We start from the raw sequence: 27,035 nt of genomic DNA, 5'->3' as shown, positions 1-27,035 counted from the left end.
TACTCATGTTCACTGTGTGTCTCTGTCATAGTCCATTCGGGCTGATACAGCGATTTACCGCAGACTGGGTTACTTAGAAACCACAGAATTTTGTATCTCACAGTTCTAGAGCTTGGGAATTGTAAGATCAAGATGCTAGGAGATTTGGTGTCTCCTCGGGGCTGTCTTCGGGTCCCTACAAGGTGTCTCCTTGCTGATTTATCACGAGTAGAAGGGGCTGCGCAACTCACTGAGTCTAAGAGCACAGATCCTGTTTCTGAGGGTAGAGCCGTCCGCCTTCGTTACCTGTCAAGGGCCTCACCTCCTAACATGATTTCGAGGGGGTTAGGTTTGAACAAGTGACTCCTGGGGAGACATCAAGCACTGAGCCCATGGCAGTCCCTGCCACCAGAAGGCGGGTGCCTTTGCTCTGCTGTCCCCAATGTAGTCCAAGCACTTAGACCTATGCCTGTCATGTCACAGGCGCTGAGCCAGTTTCTGTTGACATAAACAAATGGCCTGTTCTGGGTCTTACAGGTTATGAATGACAGACCTAGATTCTGAGCCCAGGTCTGAGATCACTAAAGCCCAGAAAGTCTGTCTTTTACCAGTGCTGTAACACAACCAGCATGATACATGCTCAACCCATATTACCTGATTAATTGAGAGGTGGCACCATTTGTCTTGACGGTACATTAAATTCACATTAAAATTATATGTAGCTATTCAACTACAGGTTTGTGTCCCACCTGAAACATCTCATCTGCATGCTTGCTTTGCTTGCTGCACTTTTGGAAGCACAAGGTGCTATCATACTCTAAACCACGCCAGAACACGAAGAGATGATAGTGATTTATAGGACTATTAGTACTGTACTTTTTGTGACTAATAAAAGAGCCAAGCATTCAGTCCTTGTTCCATCCGGCTGACATAAGTGATTACTGTAGAAGTGCACACTTCATTTTATCTCCAGGAGGCATGTATCCACAGATATGGAGAAAAATATTCAGAACAGATGAAAGGCTGAGTGTACCCTTTTAGCCTGATGAGAGTCCCCGAGAATGTAAGTTTCTCACATGAAGTGACTGTACGTGATGATAGCAATCACCAATGAAGCTCCTCTCAGCGGGCCGCTGGGCTGGGAGACGGCCTGGTTGTGTTCATGGGAGGAGCAGAGGCGGGGATGGCACTGCCATAACGGAGAGACCCTGAGAGGCAATGGGTTGTTCTGCTCAGGACGAGGAGATGTGCTCCTCCCCTGCAGTCATCCCGGCGGACTCTGGCATCCTCCTGCATGTCCTCACCCCTCTGTGACTGTTGCACTTGGTGGCAGGGAAGGAGAACAGAGAGCCCAAGGAGGCACATCTGCCGTCTTAAGACCTCCAGCCCAGAGTCACAGGACCTCCACTCACGTAGGACTGGTAAGAACCCAACCCCGGACACCCGAGTGCGGGCAGGCGCGTGCTCAGGTAGTGCTCTCTCCCCTCGGAAGGGAGAACATATTTTGGTGGACAGTCAGCAAGCTATGCCTCAGTGGCCAGACGCCTCCTTTTAAAGAGGAGAAAACAAAAGCCCATAGGGGAAAAATGATTCACTCCCACCATCAAGGCAGCTGAGAAATGCCAGAGCTGCCCAGCTCCTCATGCAGCCGGCCCGACACATACTCTATTCAGTGCCAGACTTTGTGCGGGACCCAGAGATGAGATAGACAAGGCCCACGCACTCGGAGAGCTTGCATTCTCATTGCAGGAGGCAGATGGTAAACAGTAAGAAGAGGAAGGCAGCTGGATGGGGAAGGGTCCCTGGGAGAGGATGACAGGTCCGGGCCACGGTTGAGCTCACATCGAATAGCGTCTTCTAGACTACAATGGACCCGTCACCCACCTGGGTCTTATGTTTCACTGGGCTCACCCCAGGGGTCAGTAGGACCCCAAAGGGATGTGACATGGCCTCTTTCCCACCCCACTAACCCTTCATTCTTTTAGCCATCTATGCTCAGCTCCCTGTCAAGGTTTTTGAATTGATCGTGGCAGTTAATGGAAGCTGGCAGCTTTGTTTCAGTATCAGGATTTTGAATTCATCCCAAATGAACAGTGCTAGCAAACAACTAGTCATTATTAGGTGCCTGATGTGACAAGATTTTGATGTCTTAATTTAGTTCCCAGTGGGAGGATACATGTCATACAAACTGCCTAGCACCACGAAGAGAAAGGCGGGCTGCAGACAGAGGCTGTAGGTGACAGCCCGTGGAGCTGAGAGCCACTCTGTGTTAGGCAGGGAGCCCCGCAAACCTGCTGGGCATTGCAGGCAGAAGGAGAACTCTCACCAATGGTAGGAAAGCAAGCTCCTTCTTAGAGGGCATAGCTCAAGCTCTCCAACTGGCAAAGGGAAAGAATATTCATAGAGGATTGTCTGAATCCCAGGACAACCACTTAATTTACAAAATATAGTTGAGGTATTACTTTTTAGATACACTTAGACAATAAAACAATTCACATCCCATTTCCTTGATGTGGAGACAGGTGTTGTTACTTTGCCATGTTCCCTGCACAGCCTCTCCCAGGAACACGGTCAAGAACCAGCTTCAAGGCCCACTGGATGCATCATGTTTGCTTCAAGAATTTTGTCCAGGGCCCTGCACAGGACATTGATCAGTCCCCACAAGAGAGCAGTTCCTTTGGGGGCCAAGCGCCAGGAAAAGGCTCGTTTTCCTTGCGATCTAAATGTTTTCTTCTCTTGAGCGTTGAGCACCATGTGGCTGACGGCAGCCCTCTCATCCGCTTGGCAATAGGAAGTTCAGGGCCACATTCACGGTTCTGTCAGTCATTTCTCAGAACCTCAGGTGACCTGCATTTGAATGCAGTGTTTTGACTCTCGGATCTCAGAAATGAGCTTTTCTAATCTGTGTGTTCTTTCTTCTAGGTTATTATTTACACACACATGCACACACACCTGGTGCAAGGGCGTGTGAATGAGTACAGAAAGCAAGTGCACACAAGCCTCTCAGTTCTTCCGGTCTTCCCGTACGTGCTTCCAGCTTCAGTCTTGCGCAGGATACTTATTTGCACATATGCAGATTCAAGATGGCACAGACACAAGACTGGAATAGGGAAAGGGATTAGAAAGGATATTAAGGGCACCCTGCTATCTCATTACTTCGTGTTTGTGAATTTTCTATTATTCTCCACCAAGTGATTTTCCTACTTTATGCTCAAACACTTCCACAGAGTGTGAATTTTCTATCAATGCGATTCATCTCTGAAAAGTTCTGATGATTAGAAAAGTTTTATGTGTTGACCCATCTTGCTTTGCCTTCTCCCCATTGCTCTTAGTTGGTAGTCCACACTGCAAATGTTAACTCTTCATCTATAGCTAGAGGAACTTGAAGTAGGGGGTTGTACTCCCCAGAAACTCCTGGAGACTTTGGCCAGCTCCTCCAAAAATCCTACGTGTTGAGATTCCTCTCATGCGTTATCCCTGTCACTCTTTTCCAAACACATACCCTACCCTGCTTAGATATTTCTTAAAGTAACCTGAGCAGAACTAATCCCCAAACTCCAAATGAGTCCTTGTCCTGAATTCCAAACACCATCATTCTATAAAGGCATCCCAGCATCCTTAGATTTGTACAGAGTAAATTTATAATATTGACTGACAGTGCACATCTGCTAACCAAATTCCTACGTCTCTTCTAATCACGCTAGGGCAAGTTCTATCTTCTCCAACTTATCTTTGGGTATTTAGTCTTTTGGGATAGAAGTTGAAAGTCTTGTGTCTTCCGTTATTAACTTTCACTGCGATTTAAACCATAACTTAAAACTTGACAGAATGGTTTTCTTTTTTGGTCCCATCATCCAAGATATTTAGTCTCCTCTTTGGCTTTTTGCTAAGCACAGTTTGATGGTCTGACCCTTTGGTGTCACCACTTGAGGCCGGGATAAAAATCTCAGGACTAGGAAAGCCAGGAGCCCTGCTGCTTGATCGTAGAGGACTCCTTGTGAGTAACCATTGTTTTTCAATCAGCTTTATGTATAAAAATAGTTTTCTGTGTATAACATTATTCGCTTGTTTCTGGGTGCCAGCAAGCAAAATAATATTTAGAAAACACCTATTGCAATCAAAATATGGATCAGGCATCGTGCTGAGAAAATTTACACATAGTCGAGTTTACTCTTCACTAGACATCTGAAATAGAAATTTTATACAGAACAAAGCCAAGACTGCTGGTGCGAATGCACCTAACACAATGCCTGACTCATGACTTATTAGATTTGTAAGGAAAGGGGAAAAAATTGGAGCTCCTATATTGGTGATAATGAACTCAATGTTCAACACTCAATGCAAGTTGTGATTAAATGAAACTTCCTGGGAATGCCAAAGGTATGAACTCTTTAGAGTCAAAGCCTTAACACTTCAGGTTTGATTGGAAAGAAAAGAATAAAATGAAATCTGAAATGAATTGCCACAAGTAGATCCAAAAAGATACCTCAAGAAAGCAAGATACATTAGGGCTTTTACATGTTTTTATCCTCTCTGATAAAAGAATCGTCCTCAGGCTTCAAAACTTTTTTGAGGAGAGAAATGCATGATCAACATAAAGGGAGGATGTCCTTTAACCTCTTTAATTCTCTTTAGCTACTTTCTGGAGAAGCCAGAAGTTGACATCAGCTCTTTCTGTAACAAACAATGAAGTTCTCATTGTTCCGTCTTCCCCGAGAAGCTAATGTGATAGGCTTTGTAGAGATGCCTTGTTGAAGTCCCCAGGCACTAATTTCTATTTCACTTTTTCTTAGTTAACATGAGGTCATATAAGCCTTTGCAGAATCGACTCAGTCTGGAGTTTGCCATTGTTTCCCTTTATGAAGTACCCCGTTTGAGTTAATTGACCACTGTTTGTTTAGCCATCCCCGTATTGTTGCCCATTTGGGTCTCTTCCAATTGCTAATTATTATAAATGGGTTTTGAAAGTGGGTCAGAGCTGGCCAGCTGCAAGGCCGGATCATTATTCTTTTGTTATCACACTCCCAGGATGCAGGCATCTTCTGCCTTCCTGACCTTCTTCTTCCTAATGGCCTTCTTATAAAACCACCAGAGATCCAAAAACATACGCCTTATTAAGACATCTGCAGCTGTGCTCTTTCTTTCTCTCTTCAGGGGTAATGGAGTAGTCCAGAAATCCTAGGTCTACATTTGTAATTCTTCACTGATTTGCTCATCAAACAGAACATTTATATTTTGACTCCGGTTCACTTTCAAATACATTTATTTCAGTTCACTCATTCATCTCTAGAAGTCAGAAAAAATATAAATTACGTGGGTGCATGTCCTAAATTCAGTACTGAAATATGACAACAGCTATCCTAAATGTAAGTCTTACTTCTAAAGATAGGTTATTATATAGGATACATATTTATTTTAAGAGTTAGAAAATATAAAAAAGTAGATAAATGGGGAGAAAAAGATGACAGTTCCATCTTTCCATCCTACCCACTACTACTAAGTGCCTTCTCTCTGTGGAATCGCTTTCATTCCATAGCTCTTTTGAAGTCTTAAAATTTTAATCATGTGGAAGCATTTTTAGATTGTGTGAAAGATGCAAGCAGAATTCACGGGAGTCTGGACTCCTCAGGTGGAGGATATTTTCAGACCAATGCCCTGTTCATCTTCTTTTACATGGATGATCTTGAGGAAGTTCCATAAACCCGTGATTTCCAGGATCCTGCTAGTATGATAATCTCCTGGGAAGCCTGATAAAAATTTGTATTTCTGTGCCCCACACTAGACCTGATAGCCTCTTTGGGAGTTTTCCTTCTGAATTGGAAACATGGGAGTGAGTTTGTCCAAGATAGATCTTCCCAGGAGGCTCTGGATTGGGAGGGAAAAGCTCAGGGTTTCCAAATGCTGAGGAAACTTTTGGGGTAACTTTTTTGTCATTTATACATGTACACTTTTCTGGTGAGAATGTGGATGGCTTCAATCTTCTATAGCTTTATCAAAAGATCCTCATCTGGGGAGACGTCCGAACCTCCACATCTAAGACCTCGCCAGACGCCTGACACAGACCTCTGAAGTCTGATGGTGTCCTTCTCCTGTCCCCTGTGACACCCACCTTCTTCCACCTTGGCCAGCACCAGCTTGAGAGTCTCCACTTTTCCTTTACTTGTGTGGGTGCACAGCACCATTAGCTTAGTTCCCTTCTTGAAAACGCTTGGTAGTAGTCGTAGTATTTTATTTAACAATTACTCTTTGCCAGGTATTGCATCTATAATTGATGTTCTCATTTTAATCCTCTTGGGAAACTCATGAAAGAAGCACCATGATTACCTCAGTGCAATGACCGAGCAGAGACACAGCTAGATGCTGCAGCTCCAATTCCAAGGAACACTGGCCGCCTCTAAAGCCTCAATAATGCTAACGATATTGCTAGCTATAATGTTATTTCTAATAACAATATTATCATCAATTACTAATAACACTAATTAACACAAGTAGTCTTGTTATTGGATGGAGAGTCCCAGAGAGTTGTTTCCAGGTTCTTAGTATCTCAGATAAACAATTGTGTAGAGCCGGGGATTTAGCTCAGTGGTTCTGCCACCTGCCTCGCAAGCGGAAGGATCCGAGTTCGATCCCCGGTACCAAAAAGAATTGTGTAGAGCTCTCAGAAAGTAGGAAGAGTTAGATTCATTAAAAATGAAAGAAGCCAGTGGGGAATTTAGCTCAGTGGTTCCACCGCCTATCTCGTAAGTGCAAGGACCCCGAGTTTGATCCCTGGTACAAAAAAAAAAAAAGAAAGAAGACCGAGTGCACTCCACAGGGTGGGTGGGAGTGGTCCGGTGAGAAGAGGTCTCTCAAGAAACCGGGTCTCTTAAGGCCTTGGGGTAGTGGGAGGACCTGCAGGTGGGGATGGACAGGAGTCCCGGCCCAGGGGGCTACCTGCTCAGCCACCTGTGAAGAAGGGGAGTTTTCAAGACTAGGAGGTTTAGAGAGGAAGTTTCATGCCATCCAAAGCCCATGTGTGTGTGTGTGTGTGTGTGTGTGTGTGTGTGCCAGCGTGCCAAGTGTTTTCGGACATAGGCCAGGGATGTGCACTTTTGGTTTTGCTCATGTTGGGGGTCTTGAGGGCACAGGGCGATCTTTTCCTGTTGGCCACTCTTGCTGTTTGGCCTTTCCATTTGTGCCCCACGGCTTCCTTGGCCTGACTCCTGCCTCAGTGTTATTATGCTACTGGCACTAGCTGCAGGCCGGTCTCACGTGTGGGATCTTAAGTGAATTTCCTAACCTACTGGAGCCCCATTTCGATTTCTTCACTTGCTGCACAAGGCTGCCAAGAAGATTGAAATAAACTGATGCTTGTGGAGCATCAGCCTGCTGCATAGTGCTACTGGATGAACTTGTTTATTATATTAAAATATGCATAACAGAATCCATCATTTTAACCATTTAAGAATGTACAGCTCACTAGCATTATGGCACACTTTTCTACTAGGTTTGTTTTGTTTTGATTTTCTAGGATCTGTAGAAAGTTTAGCAAAATCTTGGCACCTATTTAAGAGCAGACAGTTCTTTTATCAGCAGTTCTTTTATCAGCTCCCTCCCCACCCTCTGCTTCACCAGCCCTAAAATGCAGCAGAGCTCTCCACAACTATTCTCTTCAGTTAACCTCTCTCTGCCTCAGTTGCTCCATGGAGCAACTGGAGAACAGAGCTGCGTCTACTTCATGGTTGTTGTAAAGGATTTAACCTGTGTGAAGCCCTTAGAATAGGTCTGGCCATTTTCAACGCTTGATCTTATTCCTGTCGCTGTCCCTGGGAAGAGCCAGGCGGCCCGGTGTGGCACAGTCGGCTCCAGATGGCTGCCAGGCTTGGCTGCAGCTCTGTCGGTGCTCAGGAGTAGCAGAACAATAGTGAGGAGGAGGGAGGCCTTCAGCAGCCCACAGAGCTTTTTGTTCCATAAAAAGCTTCAAGTCAGGCTGCCATAGTGGCCTCGGTATTTTTGTGTCTTTTCAGCTATTTAGAGTGCAGAGCTGGCGTGGGAATGTTTTCCTTTATTTCAAGCCTTAAGTAGTTGTTGGGTAACAGCTGTTTTTAAAGATACTCTTTCAGGCCCTGAGATGTTGCTGAGAAAACAAATTCCTTGAGTTGAAAGAACCCTTCCTTGTTTTCCTTGCCTGGTTTTATTTTTCTACATGCCTTTGTCCATGTTGTCACTTGCGCCCTGAATTGTTGCTCTTCTGCTCCTGTGGAAATCACTCTGCTCCGGCTGTACTGAGGAACCTTCCCTGATTTCCTAAGGCAAAGGGAATGAGTCCAGATGGGCTGGGTTTCCTGCTCTGCCTTGAGGGTGGGGCAGCTCAAAGGAAGTCCCTCCTCACCTCAATGGTGGGCTGTTCTGTGCCCAAGCTTCTCTCCAGTCAGTAGTGGAAGACTGCAGTGCATCTTCACCCACACATCCTACTCTTCTGGGGAGAGCCCAGTAGGGGGTCCCATCTCTGGCCAAGATAAGAGGGTGGGGCATGAAGATCCACGTTCCCCGCCTTCCACCTGGTAAAACCCAGGCAAAGTCTTGGCCAAGCAATCATGGCTCTTCCTGATCCAGTCTGATTTCTGGACTTCCTTTCCCTTTGTAACTTGAGACTCTTCATAAAACTTATTTTCTCTTTTAATCAGCCCCGCTTTACCCTGATTAACCAGTAATTCTTACTACTACAGTGTCATGCACATAGTAGGAACTCCACAGATGTTCATAACTTTACTGGGCGGAAGTCTCATGTTTATTCAGCCCCCCCCCCCCCCCAGCATTCTGGTGTCCTTTCTGGTACGAGCAGTCAGTTTCCCTTTTCCTGAGCCACCCCATCAGTATTCTCAGTCCATGTGGTTCCACTAGAGTTGACTCCAATCATGGCTGCGGGGTAGGGGTGTTTGTTCGGCGCACTGCATCTCTCGGCCTACCATGATTGGCTTAGGGATGGACATGTGAGCAGATGCGGGCCAATGGGATTCAGCCTAAGAAATTTACTTGAACTACTGTGAAAGAGATATGTTAGTCTGGCTAGGGCTGCTGAGCTTGTTGGTAGCGTATAAAAATGGAGTTCCCAGGGTCCGCGGCAGGACCACTGAGCGGAAAGCGCAGAGAATACAGAAGAAAGCAAAACTGAGAGGGGCAGAGAACTTCCTGATGACATTGTTTGAGGACCTGGATTGAATTGTGCCGGAGTACTAACCATGACGCCTGATGTGTCTGACGTGGTTACCACGTATGAAAAACTGCAGCCAGCATTTCTCAGGTTGCATGTTTCCTAGGGCTTCAATAGCACAAGTGTCACAAGCTAGCTGGCTTAAAAGAACGGAAACTTACTGTTTTGTACTTGTGGGGCTGGGTGCCCAGGTTCAGGGTGTGGGCGGGGCTATGCTTCCCACGGTGGATGGAGTTGTGTCCTTCCCTCAGCTCATACTCTGGGGTCCTAACCCTTCATGTGACTGTCTGTGGAAACAGGATCTATAACCAGGGAGGCTAACTGAGGCCGTAAAGGTGGATTCTCATCTGACAGGCTCAGGGTCCTGACCAGAAGAGTCCCCAGAGAACCCCCTCTCCTGCCATCCACAAGCCAGGAAGTGAGCTGTCACCGGAAATCAAATTTCATGTGGACGTTTAGCCTCTAGAGCTGAGAGAAAGTGCATTTCTACTCTTCACGTTGAGCGGAATTTTGTTATGGTGGCCCAGACAGACAGACCGACTCCCTCTAGGCCTGTGGGCCGGAACCCTTCCCTGACTCTTCTGGCTTCTGGGAGCCCCAGATGCTCCGTGCATTCTCAAGAACTAAAATGAGAAATTCCATTTGCCCCAGCTAGTCTCCTTCTAGGTACCTTCTGCAAAGAGCTAAAGACACCATGCCACAGTAATACATGCGTACCAGTGTTATAGCAGCACAGTTCATAACAGCTACATCCTGGAAGCAGCCTGTGTGCCCATCAGCAGACAAACGGATAAAGAAAATTCAGTGTCTACACAGCATGGAATACTACTCAGCTATAAAGAAGGATACTTTTTTTTTATAATACCGGGGATCAAACTCAGGACCTTGAGCTTGCAAGGCAGCGGCACCACTGAGCTAAATCCCCCGCCCAAAGAAGGATAATTTTGAGACATTTGTAGGAAAATGGACAAACCTGGAAAATATAATATTAAGTGAAATAAGTCAGACAAACAAGCTTAAATACTGTATGGTGTCTCTCATTTGAGTAAGACAAAGTACCAATAAAGAGAAAAATAAAGGTTTGATAGAAGAAAGCAAGCAGAGATCTTTTGCAAATAAGAAGGAGTCCAGGAGATGGGGCACGGGTGGAGGGGGAGGGGAAGGGGTGTGAAAAGATTTCAGATGTGTCAGGTACCTGTACCTGACACCCACATTGCATATGGTAAACACAAATCAAAAACAATACTAATAACAATAAGAATGAAAACAGGCAAAAGGGATTTACAGCTGGAGGGAGGGTCGTGGGAGTGGCGGGGAAGAGGATTAAAAAAAGAATCACGCTGTGTTATGGTCATGCACTTACTCCCTAAGGTGAAAGTAAACTTCAAGTACTGCAATCAGGTGCTAATAAAATAGAGAAAGGAGAAAATGTTACAGCAGTAGCCCTCAAATCTCTGCTGTCCCTCAGCCGGCCGCTCTCTGTTCTCTTCTCCCTGGAATGTCTGTCTGCCTCTTTAGTCCCGGTGGGTAGTAAGGGATTCAAGGCCCTGTCTACTTCACTCTGACCTGTTTTAACTAATTACAATGGTAAACGTCCTACCTCCAAATAAGATTGCATTCCCAGACACGGGGGTGAGGGCTTCCACATGTCCTCGGAGGGGCAGAACCTAGGAGGTAGGCATGATTCTCACCACACCTCTGCTAAATGAGGGAACAAGGCCCAGAGAAGTTAAGCAATTCACTCGAGGTCCCACGGTGAGTAAGGTCTGGAGCCTAGATCTGAGGTCAGCAGATTAGACGGCGAAGCCAGGACCCAGTGGGTCCCCTCACCTGCAGCCTCTGTCTGATCAGTTTCTGTCCCCGTAGGGCTCACACCTTTCCCTTGGACTCACTTCTCCCTGGGTCTCCGTGCGTCCAGGCCACAGGTTAATGCGGCCCCACGGGAGACTCCACTCAGACCTGGACCTGGGCTCCACCTGGGGTTGGAATTACTCCTTCCTCCTCCGCCCGTCCTCTCTCCACATTAATACCCTGTGCATCAGATGCTTGCTTTCAACTGGGTTAGGAAGCAGCCCAGGGAGTGAATCAATACTGAATGAGTCGTGCTTTATAGATCGAAATTTTCTTAGGGGCTTTTAGCTTGAGAAGCAGGTTGTTAGGCCCTTGACGAAGGACGCTTCTGGCAGGCGTTCAGGTCCACATTAAGATGAGGAGAGGGAGGACCGAACGCCACGTGGATGGAGAGCAGCTGCCGAGAGGGATGTCTTTCTGCATTCCTTCCACAATTCCAGACAGGCGAGATGTGTGGGAGTTAGGTTCTGAGCTCCTGTTGGAGCAGAGCTAATGCTCTTCTCTGGAGGACAGAGATGTGAAGGGAACTCCAGTCTGGTGCTTAATGAAGATCGGCACTTTCATTCCTGCAATATTTTGTCTTTTTCCAAGTAAAATCTCTTCCCCCTGGAATTCCCTGTCCCTGTATCAACCTCTTCAGCCTTCCATTAATTCAAACACAATTCGGCTGCCTCATGCAGAGAGGGCTCTGAGCAAACTCCTCGGAATGGTTGATCCCTAACTAGCATCCCTCAGGACAGGATGAGAATTTGTTCTTGAAAGCCCAAGGTAGGTGTTTGTCCAGTTTTTCTGGCGAGATCTGAACTCCTGGAGCCGAGAAGTCAGACTGAGTCATCTTGTTGACTGAAAGTGGTTTGACAAATTGGAACTTTGGAGCCAGAGGGACTTGGAATGAAATTTCCACTGTGATATTTATTAGTCTTAGGGCCCCAGGAAGATGAGCCAGCTGGGTGTTCTCAGCCATGACACATGACGCTGTGGCACAGCTGCTGTGAGAATGACGATGCACCTGGTTGTGAGGACATTGATTCAAGTCCAATAATTACATGTGCTTGGAAGTGGTGTTATTTTCCTCTTCATATTTATCTCTCACCTAAAGCGAGTACCTTGAACACAGTTTAGTGCTCAGCAGGTGTGTAAAGTCTATGCTTTTGAATACAAAATGTCCAGCCTAAGCAGGGCCCTGGATTTCTAGGTAACTGTGCCCTGAAGAGCAGGGGACAGCAAGTCGATTCCCTTGAATGGACCTTTGTTTCCCAGCAGCCCTGGAATTGTGGCTTCCCAGAGATGACCACCTTCATCTCAGCTGATCTAAATTCCTTCTGCTCTCGGGCATGCTAATTGCAACTGGAACTTAGGGAGCTGTTCTCGGTTCTCCATCCATCACTCAGCAGCTCCTTTTCTGTCCCGTTTGCTTGTCTAAATGAGAGGCAAATGGTCCTGGGGAATCTTATTTTATGTGTGATTACGGATGTTTCATGAGAAGAGGCACCGGGAAAGCCTCCTCTAAACACGGTTGGGGCCCTTGTGGCTTGGAAGCACGGGGTGCTGGAAAGAGGTTTCAGTTCTGGATGTGACATTTGCTAGCTACCTGACTGACAATGAGGGGGAAATGACTGAATCTCCCGTAGACTCACTTCCCTCCCTCATTCATTCACTTACTACATTTACTAAGCCTTATTGTGCACGAGAGCCTGGTCTAGGGTCTGCAGAGATGATAACAGAGGAAAGACACAGAAATCCCTGTCTTCATGAAGCTCAAGGTTTCTATAGCTCAAAGCCCAAAAGAAGGGATAAGAAGTGTTTGTGTAGGAGGTGACTCTCAAGTGGGGTGTCCTGGGCAGCTTCTGTGAGAAGTCAGCATTTGAGTAAAATCCGGAGAAGAGAGGGTGTGCAGGTGGCCGGTATCTGGGGGAAGATAGTTCTAGGCAGAGGACAGGCTGACGGAATGAAGCTCTGGAGCAGAAGCATGTTTGGCCTCTTAGAGAAATGGCAGGAAGCCAGGCTCCCGGAGTAGTTAGGAAGAGCGTGGGTGCTGGGTCAGCAGAGCCCTGGTGCATGTGGTAAGGAGCCTGGCTTAGTGCTCATCACAGTTTTCATCAGAGGGAGACAGGACTTGACTCTGTTTAACAGGATCCTTTGGCTTTGGCTTGAACCCAAGCCTTTGTCTGATGCGACCCCTTTTCCTGTAGGAGTCTCCTGCAGGAGGTCAGGGACAGAGGCAGGAAAACCAGCTAGGAAGCTGCTGCCATGCTGTCGGGGAGAGGCCATGAGAGCTTGGCTTGAAGAAGGGTCTTAGGCGTGGAAATGGGGAAAAGAAGAAGAATTCTGGATACATTTCAAAGGTGCAGGTGGTGGAAGGAGATCTATCTGTCTGAAAGGGTTTGTGGGCAGAGTGGATGTGAGCTGAGACAGGGCCTGTAGTGACTCCGGAGTGCTGGACCTGGCCATGGGGGGTGATGCACATCCACCGAGAGGGGCAAAGGCGTCAGAGGAGCGTGCTCTGGGGGCCCTCAGGGCACTGGTGATGGCTGTGCGAAGCCGGAGTCTCACGGGCATGCCAGTGGAGATGTGGGGTGGAAGGCTCTGGACTGCAGAGGAGGGGCTGAGCTAAATTCATGCACATCAAAGCCGGGAGAGTAGAGGGATAAAGTCCGAGCCCCAACCCTCCTCCATGTAGAGATTTGGAGCTTCTGGAGGGACCAAAGAAGCAGGTTGAGAAAGAGGGGCAAGGGAAGTCAGAGAAAAGGAGGTGAACATAGCATCCTAGAGGGCAGAGCAAAGGGAACAAAGGCAAAAGCAGTCCTCATGAGAGGCGCATCAGGTATGAGCGAGAGGTGGAGTGAGAGCAGGGCTGAGCGCTGGCCACGGGCATTAGCGCGGAGAGGTCACTGGTGACTCTGATGGGCCCTTGACACGAGCCTAACTGGAGTGGATTCAAGAGAGAAAGTTGTCATTGGAAGGACTGTGGCAGGAGAAGATTTAGATATGATGAGTTCGGACAACTCTTCCCATCAACTACTCTTATTCTGTAAAGAGCCCGAATGAATGAGCCGGAGAGGACTTTTCAGGGCTGTTGCACTGCAGTGGGAGAAAGAACAACATATTTGCATTCTGACACGGATTATCCAGTGGGAAGGAGGAGGGTGAAAATGTCAGAAAGAGGAGGAAACTGGGAGTGGGGATCCCGAATGGGCAAATAGGGGTGTGACTCAGTACACAAAGAGGGGAGTTGGCCTGAAACAGGAACACAAGGGTAGAAAGGAGGTGGGAGGACGGGGCTGGGTCAGGCAGGTGTGGAGATGCGGTGCAGGAAAGTGATGGAAGTACTTTTGAAATTTGCCTGTGAAATAAAAAACCAAGCTTATCAGCTGTGGGGGAGGCTGGAGCAGCAGTGTTAGGAGCTTAAGGAGCAGAGGGTCGGGGTGGTGCTGGTGGCTGGGGAGTAGACAGACCAGAGCGGAAGTTCACCCACAGCGACCGCGGCCTGGGCTCCTGAGGGGAGAAGTGACGCCACCCAGGTGGCAGTGAGGTTTTCCTGCTGGCCGGTGGGAGCCTTCGCGAAGGGGCCGGCGGGACGGATCCCACTGGAATGGTGACTCGGCTGAGTGAAAGTAACAAAGCAGGAGAGGCCAGCGAGTGGGGGCGTGTGAGGGGTTGGCCACCATGAGTGTCCGTGGGGTTTGACCCAAGGAGGAAGAAAACTGGATGTGAGGGACAGCGAGCGGGGGAAGGATAAACGGACTGAAGGCCCAGGTGCAGCCAAAGACTGGAGAGGCCTGGATGTTGTCAGAGGGTAACATGGATTTGTGGAGACGCGGACATGGCGGCCACAGAGGACACCAGGCCCTGGAGCAGGACAGAACAGAACAAGATTCGTGGGCAGAGGAGGCCAAAATACACAGGGCCCAGAACCCGAGCCAGAATTCCTACGGGCACATCATCTTCCAAGACTGGTGCTGTGAGTTGTGCTGAACAGAAGCACTGCAGTCCGCGGCCATAGCTTTAAGGACCGAGAGGTGGTGACTTAGCCTTGGAGGGGGTGGAATAACAGCAACAGCACACGAGGAGATGTGGGACATGTAGCTTGATGGCGTGAGAGTCAAGCCTTTGAGTTTTTGGTGAGGAGGGAGGGAGAAATGGTCTTAAATCACCACTGAAGCAGTTCCAGGGTCATGGGAAGAGCAGGGACGATAGGGCCCAAGCTTGTGACGCTACAGTGTCCTCAAGGAGGAGCAGCTTTCGGTGAGAACGGGAGTGGAGGGAATCCTGCTGGAAGAGCTTGAAGACACAGGAAGCTCACTGGCTGGGAGCCTGAGTCCAGAGTCGGGACCGGCTTGAGGAATGGGGCGAAGGAGGGAAGACACACTCATGAAATGCGACGATGCTGCACTGACGGCCATCAGGGATCCGCTAGGTGTCCTAGGCTTCAGGAGGTGACAGACATGCAGACAAAGGCCACCCTAAGATGCTCTTCATGGTCCCAAGGTAGGGACTGAGAGAGAAATTGTGAGCACTGGAATAAAGGAAAATGCTAAGTTGGGTAGGGGCCGCAGTAGGGACCATGGTGCTGACTCAGGGTGGTGACTGCATCCTGCCTGACAGGGCCGTCTTTGAGTTGAGTTCTGTGGAATGGACTCCTACCTTTTACAGACTTCTCCATGGTACTCTCTGCAGCCCTTCCCTCTGCCCCCAGTGGCCTGGACAGCGGCCCTCTTCACCGCCTCTGTGGCATGGGGGACGAGGAGGCTTCCGGTGTCGGGGCCTCCAGTTTCATGGCGACAGTGCCAGGCTCCACCGTGGGGTGGCGGCCGTGCCCCGAGAGCCTGCCTGGTGACAGCTTTACAGCCCTGCCGCCTCCTTCACACTGCACAGAGCCAGGCCGATGATTTCGCATTTGAAGCCTTTAAAGTTGTTTTTTTCATTTTGATGAAAGGTGTGCAATTTGAAGCTGTTGAATAACAAATAGACCTGTGATTTATGACACTCCGTTTACATAAATTTCAGCAGCTTTTAATACACAGCGACTCCTCCGAACTCTCTTACCTTGGTTTCTGTTAACGCTGCATTTCCTGGGTTTTATTTAGATTTTGAAACACTCCTTTCCTGCCTTTCTTTTCTGGCTTATCCCGCACTACCTAATCATGATGTTGGAATTCCTTAGGGCTTGGTCTTGGGCCCTTAAGCCCTCTCATTGAAAAAAAAATCTATATTCTCATGCTACAAGACCTCACCGATGCCACCGATAACCAGGGACTATTAAACCAGCGAAGATTAAACACAGGCTACAACCTAGACCTCTCCGAGCTCCGCAGACGGCTGTTTGCCTGCCATTTCCCCCTGGGCATCCCAGACACCTTAGCGTCAACCTAGCTACAAAGACATGGGTGTAGTGTCGCCCTCACACTGGGACATCTTCAAGTGGCTGGTACTTCCAGAGCCTTCGAGGCACCTTGACTCTCTCCTGTTCCTTACTCTCATACTCAGACTGTCCTCCAGACCTCCAAGTCCTTAGTCCTTTGTGCATCCCTCTGCTTCCATGCTAAGCCATCCTCATCTCTGGCCCATTCAGCTGTAGTCTGCAGACCAGTTTTCCTTCTCACTCCTTCTCCACACCAGTGGCAAAGGCCTATTTTGAGCCCTTTGTGAGCATGTTATTCCACTTCCTCAAGTCCCCGATGTGTCAAACCCAGCAGAATGAAAATCTCCTCCCTTGGTGGCTTCTCACTGATTCCTATGATGGCCTGGAAGGTGCTGCCCCTGGCTCCTCCTCATCCCTCTTTACCCCAGTGTCACCGGGGACTCTTCTTTCTCTCTACCTGTATGTGTCCGCCACACTCATCCTTTAGCCCTTAGATTGGACCACACCCTTTCCTACCACTGGGCATTTACACATACAGAGCCTTCTCCTTAGATTATTTTCCAATTTGTTATCTCTTTTCATTTTCCTGATCTTAGTTCAAACTTTTCAATGACTGGTAATTATTTCCTGAACCCCTAGACTACATTTCCCCAGACAAACTCAGTTTTACACTCCTTTGGCATTGTGTAATTTTATCGTACACAGAATAATTCACAATTATATTTATTTAGGCAATGATTTCATCATTGCTTATGTATGCCACTGGGCCAGTGCTTCATGAAGACAAATGCTGTGCCTGTTTTTTGCAGAACATTGTACCCCTGGGCTTGGACCATGGCTGACTCAAACAAAGCACCCAGGAATGTTTATTGAACACACAAATGAATAGTGGCTTCTATTTATTGAGCACTTACTATGTGATAGGCATTTGCTAAGCACTTTGTAAATATTTGCCCCTCAGAGTAACCCTTTAATGTGATCATTATTCTTGAATTCTATTTTGTAAATGAGGAAATGAACTTACAATGGTATTTGTTTAAGCTCCTCTGGCCAGCTAGAACCTAGTCCCATGTGGCTACAAAATCTGTGACCCTCAGAACCCCGTGGCTTTGCCTACTGTACCCTTTCTGGTTAAAAGTCCTTGGTCTCCTGGCCCGGGTCCCCTCGAGATGTAAGTCTTCCTTTAGCGCTATTCACGATCTCCATACCAATTCTCCAGGGTTGTGGGAAAACCCCATGCACCCTGGGCTGCAAAGGCCCTCGCCCGGGTACCGTGCACGGCTGTCACAGTGAACTTCGCAGGCACCACGGTGGTCAGCGTTTGTTCTTTAGCTCTTCCAGTTGCCTGCTCCCCTGAATCCCTCGAATTCCACCCTCCACTTCCCTCGCCACCTCTGCTGCACGTTCGTGTCTTTCACTCATTCTTCAATGTTGAGAACTCCTGGTGTAACTTCTGAGCGAGACCCTAGGGCAAGGAAAGGAAGGCAAAGTTTGGTCAAATTGTCTTGGCCAGAGGAAGAGACTTGGAGGCTGAAGAGTCCTGTGGACCCGGCCAGGCCTGCAGCAGCACTGAGAGCTTCCATGTGAAGAGGACGGGACACTGTCCTGCTTCACCAGCTGACAGCTTGGGATGAGGTCGGCCACTTCTCGCTCTGAGGCTCGGGGACCTTGGCTATGCCCACAGGGGAGGCGCTGGCGTCTGCACCTTCTGGGCCATGCATCCTCTTTCTGTTTGTGGTTTAGCGATGTTCAGCTTGATGAGAGGGAAGGACCACAGCAAGACTGTGCCTGAGGATTCCTGCTGCATCCTGCATGGGGTCCCGCACGTGGCGCTCAGCGTGCTGGGGTGTGTACCTGCTGCAGGTGAGCCTAAGCAGGTGAGGAGGCTCCTGTTTCTAACTGCTTCTGCTGGGCTCCAGAGAGGTAAGTGTAGACCTGACTCACAGCCTTTCCTGATGGCCCTGCATGGTTAACGTGTGTGTCCATACGTGTGTGTGTGTATGCATGTGAGCATTTGTAGACTGGGTTTATCGTTACTTTTAAAAATTCAGATCAACTATGCTGATGCCTCCTTCTACCAGTAGTGATCTGGCCCTTCCAGCCCTGCAGGTGAAGTTCACTGGGGCAAATCCTCACAGAGTCTGTTTGCCTTTGTCCCTACCTTCTCCTCTCCTGGTCTCTCTCTCTCTCCCTCTCTTTCAGTTCGTGCCATTGGGTGTTCTCTCTCTCTCTTTCTCCCCTCTCTCTCCCATTTATACTTTTCTATCCTGGTTTCCCACTCTATTTAGGGTGTTTCATAAGCATTGTTTAAGGGTAGGTATTTTTGCAGAATGTAAGTTGTTCTTTGTGCAATCCTTTAGGTTGCAGAAACTGTACAGTGCTGTAGCATTTTGATATTTCTTCACTTGGCATAATGTTTCCAAGATATAGCTATTTTAAATTTTATATTGCTTTATTCCCTTGCCCAGATTCCCTTTGCCCATCTTGTTTTCATGGCTTAACAACACAAGGCACAGTTGAAATCTCCCTTCACGCTAAAGTCTCTCCTCCTTCCGATGTAAGGCTCCCTCTTCTGGGCTTCCACTGCATTTGTTCATGATTCTGGCTTTGTAATCATGGTCTTATTTTGCAATGAATAAAAACGGCTTATCTGTTTGTGTTGCACTCTATGGAAGAAGCACACACATTGCTCTATGTGTATACACATCTAGATGTATGCATGCACAGACACATCTGCATAATTGTAGCATTTAACATACTGTGACACACATATTCTCAACAAGTTGGATGAATGAATAATAAATTGTAATAGCAACCATTTATTGAGTGCAAACTATGTGTCAGACACTACTCTAAGTGCCTAAGGTCTGTCCATCTCATTTGGTTCTCACAGTAACCCTGAGTCGGGTGTCATCATCGTTGCTATTTTACAGAGAGGGAAACTGGGATACGGAATGTTCGAGTAACTTTAAAGTTCATGAAACGTATACGATGCAAGCTACTCATGCAGTAAGTGCTGAAGTTGGGACTCACGCCAAGGCTGCCTGAGAGCAGGGAGTCGCTGGTGCCCAGCACTCACAGCTCCCAGCCTAGTCTGCTTCCCATGCATGGTGCAGACTCAGCCTCTATTCTTTGTTCTCTTCCAGGGACCCATCAGATACTGCCACGAGTGCTCTCGCCTCACCCGATCACCCGGAACCTTGTAGGTGGGCCTCATTACTGCAGAGATGGGACTCCAAGGAATATGACAAAGTCCTTGGAGTTAAGCTCACAATTAAGTAGTGGCAGAGCCAAGAACAGAATGAATGGCCGAGCTGACTTTCCCTGCTCCTCCTGTCACACCACACGGCCACCAGAGAGGGCGCTCTGGGCCTCAGCTCCTGGCACCTGGATTCTGTAAATTCTGGGGGAACTGACCGGCATCTGGCAGGGGTCCCAGGCGTGTTCTCTCACGATGTGCGATGTTCCCCATGTCCTCGCCATCGCTGAGTCTCTCTCCAAGAGCCTGGTTCTCTGCCCTCCTCTCCCCACCAAGGAGTCTAGGTTTAGCCCAACCCAGACCAACATGGTGGGCGGAAGTTAGCACCAGGAGAGACAGGAGTCCTCTTTACTACTTGAGAAACCAGGTTAAAAAAGAACCTTTTCCAAAAGATATGGAGCACAGAGTATGTAAAGTGGAGTCTAATGGGTTTATAACATGGAAATCATACATTAAACTCCTGGATCAAGCTATTACCCACTGTACCTCTGGACTTTCCATTTGCATCAGACCCTAAATGTGAGCTGTACGAGGGCAAGGACCTTGTTCAGGGCAGGGCTCAGCTCTTGGCAGTGGTTCAGGAAGTTCGCTCAGTAAATGCCAGCTCTAACAATTCTTTCTCTTCTCTTAAGTCAATTTAGGTAACATTTTCTGTCGCTTGCAGTCAGAGGCGTCCTAATTGATAAATACCCTTGGAAGATATGATTAATCATTTACAATGCTCTTTCCCGCTAAACCTTGGTGCAGATTTAGAACCCTGTTTAACACAGTGCTCCAGGGAGACATTAGCAACCATCAGGATGAGAAAGCAGGCAGGTATGGCGAGACACTCCAGCCATCTCGGCACTCTGTGGGAGGCTGAGGCAGGAGGATTGAAAATTTGAGTCCAGACTAGACTTATTAATTAACTTAGCGGCAACCCTGTCTCAGAAGGGAAGGAGAGAGGGAGACGGGGGAGAGACAGAGCCAGCCAAGATGGAACCACACATGTAGACTCTATATTAGTTTTATATTACCACGTGTGGAACAGAGTAGCACAAATATAATCCCTCTGAACAATATCCACACATCTCATTGCTCCTATGGGCCAGGCTCTGGTGTGGCTTAAGATTGCCACGAAGATGTTCCTTTCGGGGACTCTGGTCCTTACTCAAGCTAGGTAGTCGTTGGGAGAATTCATCAGTTGTGGGACTGAGGCCCTTGGGTTTATCATCCTCGGCTGGGCTCCCTAACTGCATGGTGGCCCTAACCCTTCCGGGCGAGTGTGTGTCTGTCCTTTCAGGAAGTCCTCTGCCCCTCTTTTAAGGCTTTCATCTGATGAAGTCAGAAAATATCCCTTTTAACTCGAAGTCAACTAATCTGAAACTGTAATCACATCTCCCCAAATACCTTCACTTCTGCAACATAATAAACCCTAAGCAAAATCCCCCCATGGGGAGGGGATGGCAGAGCTTGTGAACCTCAGGTCACAGTCTCGGAGGCCGGTGCAGACTTCCTTCTGCCTGATGCTCTCAGTCCTCCTGCTGCACTGATGAGCGGTCTGGTCTAGGCCAAGAGGTACACCTTGTCAAGCAAGAGACTGAGTGGAGTCAGCTATGGGGGCTTTCAGTCTTCTACTCCAGTGCTCTTTGGGGGTTTTCAATTATATCTTAGTCTGTTTTGTGCTGTGATAGCAGAATAACCAATTTTAGTATATGTGCTGCCAAACTGAGCACGTTAGCAGAATAACCAAACTGGAAAATTCATAAAGCACAGAATTGTTTCTTCCAGTTCAGGCAGCTGGGAAGGCCAAGGTTGAGGAGCTTATATCTGCCGAGGACTTTCTTGCTGTATCTGTCCATGGTGGCAGGTGGAGGGCAAAAAAAGCAGTGGTCACAAGATAGCCAAAGACTGAGCTTGCAGCTTCAAGCCCTTTTATCTTTGCCATCGACCCACTAAGCCACCCTGTGACCCTCACACCTTCCGCTAGGGTCAACCTCCTTACACTCTCCCACCACTGGGGCTCAACTGCCAACCCGTGTTTTGGGGGACACATTCAGACCACAGCAAACAATCACTGCTGAAGCTTCTTTTTTCAGGGCTGTGTAGATTCTGAATTTGTGAGAACCGTCTCCCGTTTTAGTCCTCTTTTTGTTTTTCCCTTTTCCCTGTCTCCCACCAAGCCTTTAAGACAGGGACTTTCGGTGTCAATTTGAATAAGATGATCCCTTGGTTAATTTTTAGGAATTTGAGGGCTGGAGTGAATTGACCTAATGCGAAGGCAAATCAATAAAGAATTCAGACACAGAAGGAAGGCCCGCAGGACTCTGATGAAATATTGATATTGTCACTGTCAGGTACAATAGCAGTTCCTCTCCAGCAGCAGCTGTGACCTTTAAGAGTTAAGTCACCATAAGGGCAATTCCTCTAGGGAGGACCCCCTGCTTCCCAGCAACTGAGCGACTCAGCGAGGGTGGTGGTCATGCTGGGACCTGTGAAAGGATTTGATGAATAGGTGAAAAGAATGTGGAAAATGTCAGCTAATGTCCTCCAATGACTCTCTTGGAAGTTTTCTGGCTTCATAACAAGCTTAATCCCTAGCTATTTTAGGACATTTTAATTGACTTGGACAGACTTTGTTCTTCTCATTGTCCAATCTCATGAATATGAGACAGGCATTTATCTGAAGTTGGGGTCAGCATATAGAACCATGTGGGTATTAAATAAATTAAAATACAAAAAAAATCTCAATTTCTTAAGGATTATATTGTAATGGTAAAAACTTATCTGAAATGTGGATATTGACACAATTTGTTCGAAAAGAAATCCATGATTCACAGAATCATCAAATTCTGAGCTTAATTCTCTACCCCAGCACATTACCTAAAAAAAGTAGATAGCTGAGACTAACAAATGCCAAAAACAGATCTATATTACATGAAGGACAGACACAGGGGAAAAAGAAACAAGATCCTTCTAAAAATATTTGAAATCTAGACAGCGTTTTCATTGGTTACTCTATTAGTTATCTATCACCATGTAATAAATTATACAAAAGCACAATGGCTGAAAGAAAGGAGGATGTATTATCTTCTGTGGGTCAGCACTTCAAGTGTGGCTTAGCTGAGTGCTTCTGCCTCAGGTCTCTTGCAGGCTGCTGTCTAGGAACTGCTGGGTCATCAAGTCATCCCCAGACTCTCCTGGGGGAGAGTTTTTGTTCCAGCTTCCCACATACGACTCCTGCTGAGATTCCTTGAGGAATGCTGGCTGCGGACACCATGTAGACATCTGTCAGTTCTCTGCCACATGGGCATAGGGGAACTTACAACAACAGGGCATCTGGCTTCACTCAGAAGGAAGGAGTGGGAGAGAGAGATTGAGGGAGAGACACAGAGAGAGACGCAGAGAGAGAGGGGATGGGTGTCAGAGTTCTTTTACATGTTAATCTTGCTAATTTGGATTGGAAGTGGCATCTTAGCCACTTTTCTCAGTTGCTGAGACACAATACCTGACACCTACGACTTAAAAGAGGAGAGTTTTATTTTGGCTCACATTGTCAGTCCACAGTGGGCTGGTTCTAATGCAGGATGGCACGGCTGAGGCCAAGGGGCACAGTGGAGGAAAAGCTACTCAAGTCATGGTGGCCAGGAGCAGGGGAGGGAGATACACGCTTCTAGGGCAAGAACCCAGCAATCTACCTCCCTCGGAAGGAAGGCCTCAGCTCCTAACAGCAAGTCTGCTACAGCAATGGTAAGGTCTAATCCTCTTCCTAAAGCCCTGCTTGTGAATGAATGCATGAAGCTCTTACGGGACATCTGGACGTAAACCATAACACATCCCACAACTTTTCCAGTGTTCTCGTCACCATAAGGGAGCCACTCCCCAAATTCTACTTTCACTTAAGGTGTCCAGGGCAGGGGCTCCATGGGCACTGCACCAGGAGCTGGACTCCCTGGGGTCATCTCAGCAGGTGCCACCCACAGGCACAGCATGGGATTGAGCAGTTCTGCTGGGGTTGACGTGATCATGGTGTTGCGTCATTTGGGTGGGTATTCACAAGGCCCAGTCCTCATCAAGGTCACTGTCAAGGCTTGGAGTCACCCAGCACCCGAGCCCTCCCATGAGCAGGCAGGGCTGAGCAGTGATTTCCTTTAGCAGGGTACTTTCTGGCCACTGGCAGCACAGAGATGGAGCTGGAGTGCCGTGGACACTCGGAATGGTTCAAGTCATTTCCAGCACAGAGAATGGGAGAGACTTCCAAGAGAAGATAACATGCAAAGCAGGATTTGAACAAGAGAGCAATGGAGAGAGGGGACCAGGATGGGAGGAAAGGACAGGTCAAAGGAAAAACAGTGTGGATAGAGGCCCAGAGGAAGGGAGGTTAGAGCAGGTCTTGAGTAGCTTCAGTCGAAGGTCAATGCCAGAATCAAAGAGCTATTATAACAATGTGTTGGATGAGGGGACCCACCCCATCCCTTCCAATGTTCCTTCATGTCTTCCTGAATTCATACCAGACCAGTCTCACTTTGGAAGCACAACCTGGATATTCTACACAGTTAAGTGTCTGAGGCCTTTTCAGGGAAATAACCAGAGCTAACTCGGAGCCCCTATACCAGAGAAGAATGGCAAATATTGTACAAAAATCTTCAATATATTCAAAGCATAATCCATTATATGGCTATTAAAGTCTGAAAGTTTGGTTCCTCAAGTCTGTTTTTTTCTTATTCTACTACTTGTATACAAAGGTATCCAAGTTCATAGGATGTTTTTGGAGGGGCCCCCACGTAACTCGATGAAAAACAAAGTACCTAAATTTCCGTCTCTCTAATAAACCGAGGGCTTCTGTCAAAATGCAAATCATTATCTCATGCTGAAAGTTCCTTTATCACGTGGCTGGGAGAGGGTGGGCCAGTCAGTGGCTGGTTGGTGTCAGGGATCAGAGCGAACCCTGTGAAGAGAGCATCGGCTGCACCACCCATTCAGGGTGCACGGTTATCATGGACCGGAGGTGGAAGGGCCAGAGCTCAAGCCCACCATTTCCATTTCGAGGTGAGGAACTCTGGAGAAATGCTGGCACACGTGGCGTGACAGGTTGGTGGTGGAACCAGGGCCTCCAGAGAGAACTGGAGTACATTGTGGCCCTATGTTCAACTTCCCTCCTTAGGGTAACAGTACCCACATTTCCCCCAGGACACCTGCTCTGTCCCCCAGTTTTGTGTTGGGTAGGGCTGGTCCCACTTTCGGACTCAGGGACGTGGGCTGTTGCCATGGCTTCTAAAAGGGGCACACAAGCGAAGCAGAATCACTGAGCTCCAAAGCGGTACTCCCTGGGACTTGTGGAAAGGAAGTGCTGCTTTCCTCTATGGATTTGGTTGTGCAAGGCTTTCAGTTGCTCGGGCCATGTGCTGTTGGACCATCCAAGGACAGCACACGGAGGAGGAAGGGCTGAGCAGAGCACAGCAGCGAAGCCTGGATAATGTTATTTGAGCCTTTGGACCAAACTTAGTGAAGCCAGTTTCAGTCCATGGAGCGTTTGCCTAATTGAGCCAATAACCTCGAATGATCCTGCTAAACACGAACCAGACCATGCTACTTATCTGCTCAAGACCTTGAGTAACTCCTTGTAAGACTCCGAGAAAAACCAGAGGTCTTGGGACCTGCAAGGGTCTGTGTCAATCCATCCTGTTGCTCATTCCTGTCTGGCCACAGTGGCTTCTTCGTGTTTCCGAAAAACCATGAAATGCTCCTGCCTGGCCCATTTGTCTCATTGCTTCTTCCGTCTGGAATTATTTTCCTTCAGAAGCCTCGCATGGTTCAACTCCGCTCGGAGGTCAGCTTCTCAAGGCAGTTTACCTAAACGGCTATTTACTCTTGCAAGCCACTCCCCCCCCTTCATCCTCTTTTTAAATTATGGAAATACAGCCTTAATGTATTTTATTTGCTCATTACCTGCGGTGTTTACTGGCTGCTTCTTTCTGCTCTGTTCAACTTCCAAAGGGCAGGGATCTTTGTCAGTTTGGTTCTCTGTGTCTCCCAAGCACATAAACATAATTATTTGTTAATTAAACGAACGACTGGGACTGGTGCTGAAGAGATTGCATCAGTAAGAGATCTCCAGAGAAACAGAACCAAGAGGATATATAAAATACCTAAAATACAGGAAGGGATTTATCCTGAGGGATTTCTCAGGAGGTTATGGGGCCACCTGCAAACTGGAGGCCCAGGAAGCCAGCGGTGTGGTTCTGGTCCAAACCACAGGATCTGGGAGTTCAGGAGCTCAAGGTCTGGGTCTGGACGCTGTGCAAACCGGAAGTGCCAGTATGCAAGAGGGGAAATTGGATTTCCCAGCCTAAGGAGAGAGGGCATTTACCTTGCTCTGCCTCCCTTGTTCTCCTCAGGCGTCTAACAGATCAGCATCGCCCATTGCCTCCTCCTCTGCTCGGGCTGCTGACTCCGCGCTCCTGTCTCCTGGAAGCTTCCTCACAGTCGCTCCCAGGGCCAAGGCGGCGAGGGCTGTCTGAGCGTCCCTTAGGGCCGTCGAGTCGCCACAGGAAACTAACCGTCAGGGGCAGTGGCAGCACAGAGCCCCACGCGGGACTGCGGACGCTGGCTGCTCTCGGGTCCCGCTGATCCCAGTCCGACCTCAGGGTGGGCCGGGCCTGCTGCTCCCTACCTGGCGCCCGCTCAGCTTCTGGGTCAGGGCAGGTGCCCCCCCCCCCCCCGCCCCGCCCCGCCTCGGAGTACCTCCGCCATTTGGGTGCTGGGGAGAAAACAAATTCGTTTTTCCTGCTCCATCTCAGAGAGGCCCGTTTTCTGTTTGATTTTAGGTGTTTGACAGTGAGGTTTTCCATCCCCTCCTAAAGAACGTCCTAGGTGTTGCTAATTCCCGTGACTCAGCGAAAACAGTCACAGTGGCCCAAACCGTACACTTTTCATACTTGTGACTATGAATTTGAAGGAAGACCCCAGGTGGAAGGCTGAAAAAATAAAAAATAGATTGCGTGGTGCCAAATGCAGTTCCTTAACTGAATCTGCTGCCTTCATGAGGGTAAAGAAAAACAAAAACCCTCAGGCTGCTGGTTCCGGGGAGAAAATTCCTGGAAAAATACACATAGATGCCTTTCCCAGTAACAATATAATTTATGATCATACAGTAAATGGGACAAAACTTTCTGTAAGGAAACGTGTTTGCGAGCACACTTCTGCAAAGAATGTGGCGGATTTACTTTACCGAATAGCTTAGCTAACATCTCTGCTGAGTAGGGCACAGGCTCAGTGAGCACAGCCAAGCCACCTACAGGGGCTTCTAGGACACAGAGTCACTCCTGGCTTGGAGCACAGGCAGCTGAGGGTCCACTGTGTTGGCGAAGATTCCCCCACCTTGCTGTCATCCTCCATCTGTGGTCATCAGC

General features: G+C 48.1%; 1 long non-coding RNA gene across 2 annotated transcripts; it reads left to right on the top strand.

Moving 5' to 3' along the window:
- Window positions 1-976: 976 nt before the first annotated feature.
- LOC147820740 (uncharacterized) lies at window positions 977-26,258 on the top strand. Of its 2 annotated transcripts, XR_015448246.1 has the most exons (4): window positions 977-1,400; window positions 18,129-18,308; window positions 19,279-19,394; window positions 19,532-26,258. It is a non-coding gene; the product is annotated as an uncharacterized LOC147820740 (long non-coding RNA). The 2 variants fall into 2 exon arrangements; XR_015448247.1 differs by lacking the exon at window positions 19,279-19,394 and having other exon boundaries at window positions 980-1,400.
- The last annotated feature ends 777 nt before the right edge of the window (window positions 26,259-27,035 follow it).

This window comes from Heterocephalus glaber, unplaced genomic scaffold (assembly GCF_053883595.1).
Source record: "Heterocephalus glaber isolate CG9 unplaced genomic scaffold, H.glaber_assembly_v1.0 deba00001805, whole genome shotgun sequence".
In the NCBI taxonomy this organism is placed as follows: Eukaryota; Metazoa; Chordata; class Mammalia; order Rodentia; family Bathyergidae; genus Heterocephalus; species Heterocephalus glaber.
The sequence above is the reverse complement of the archived record's forward strand: the minus strand, read 5'-3'. Positions and strand labels throughout refer to the sequence as shown.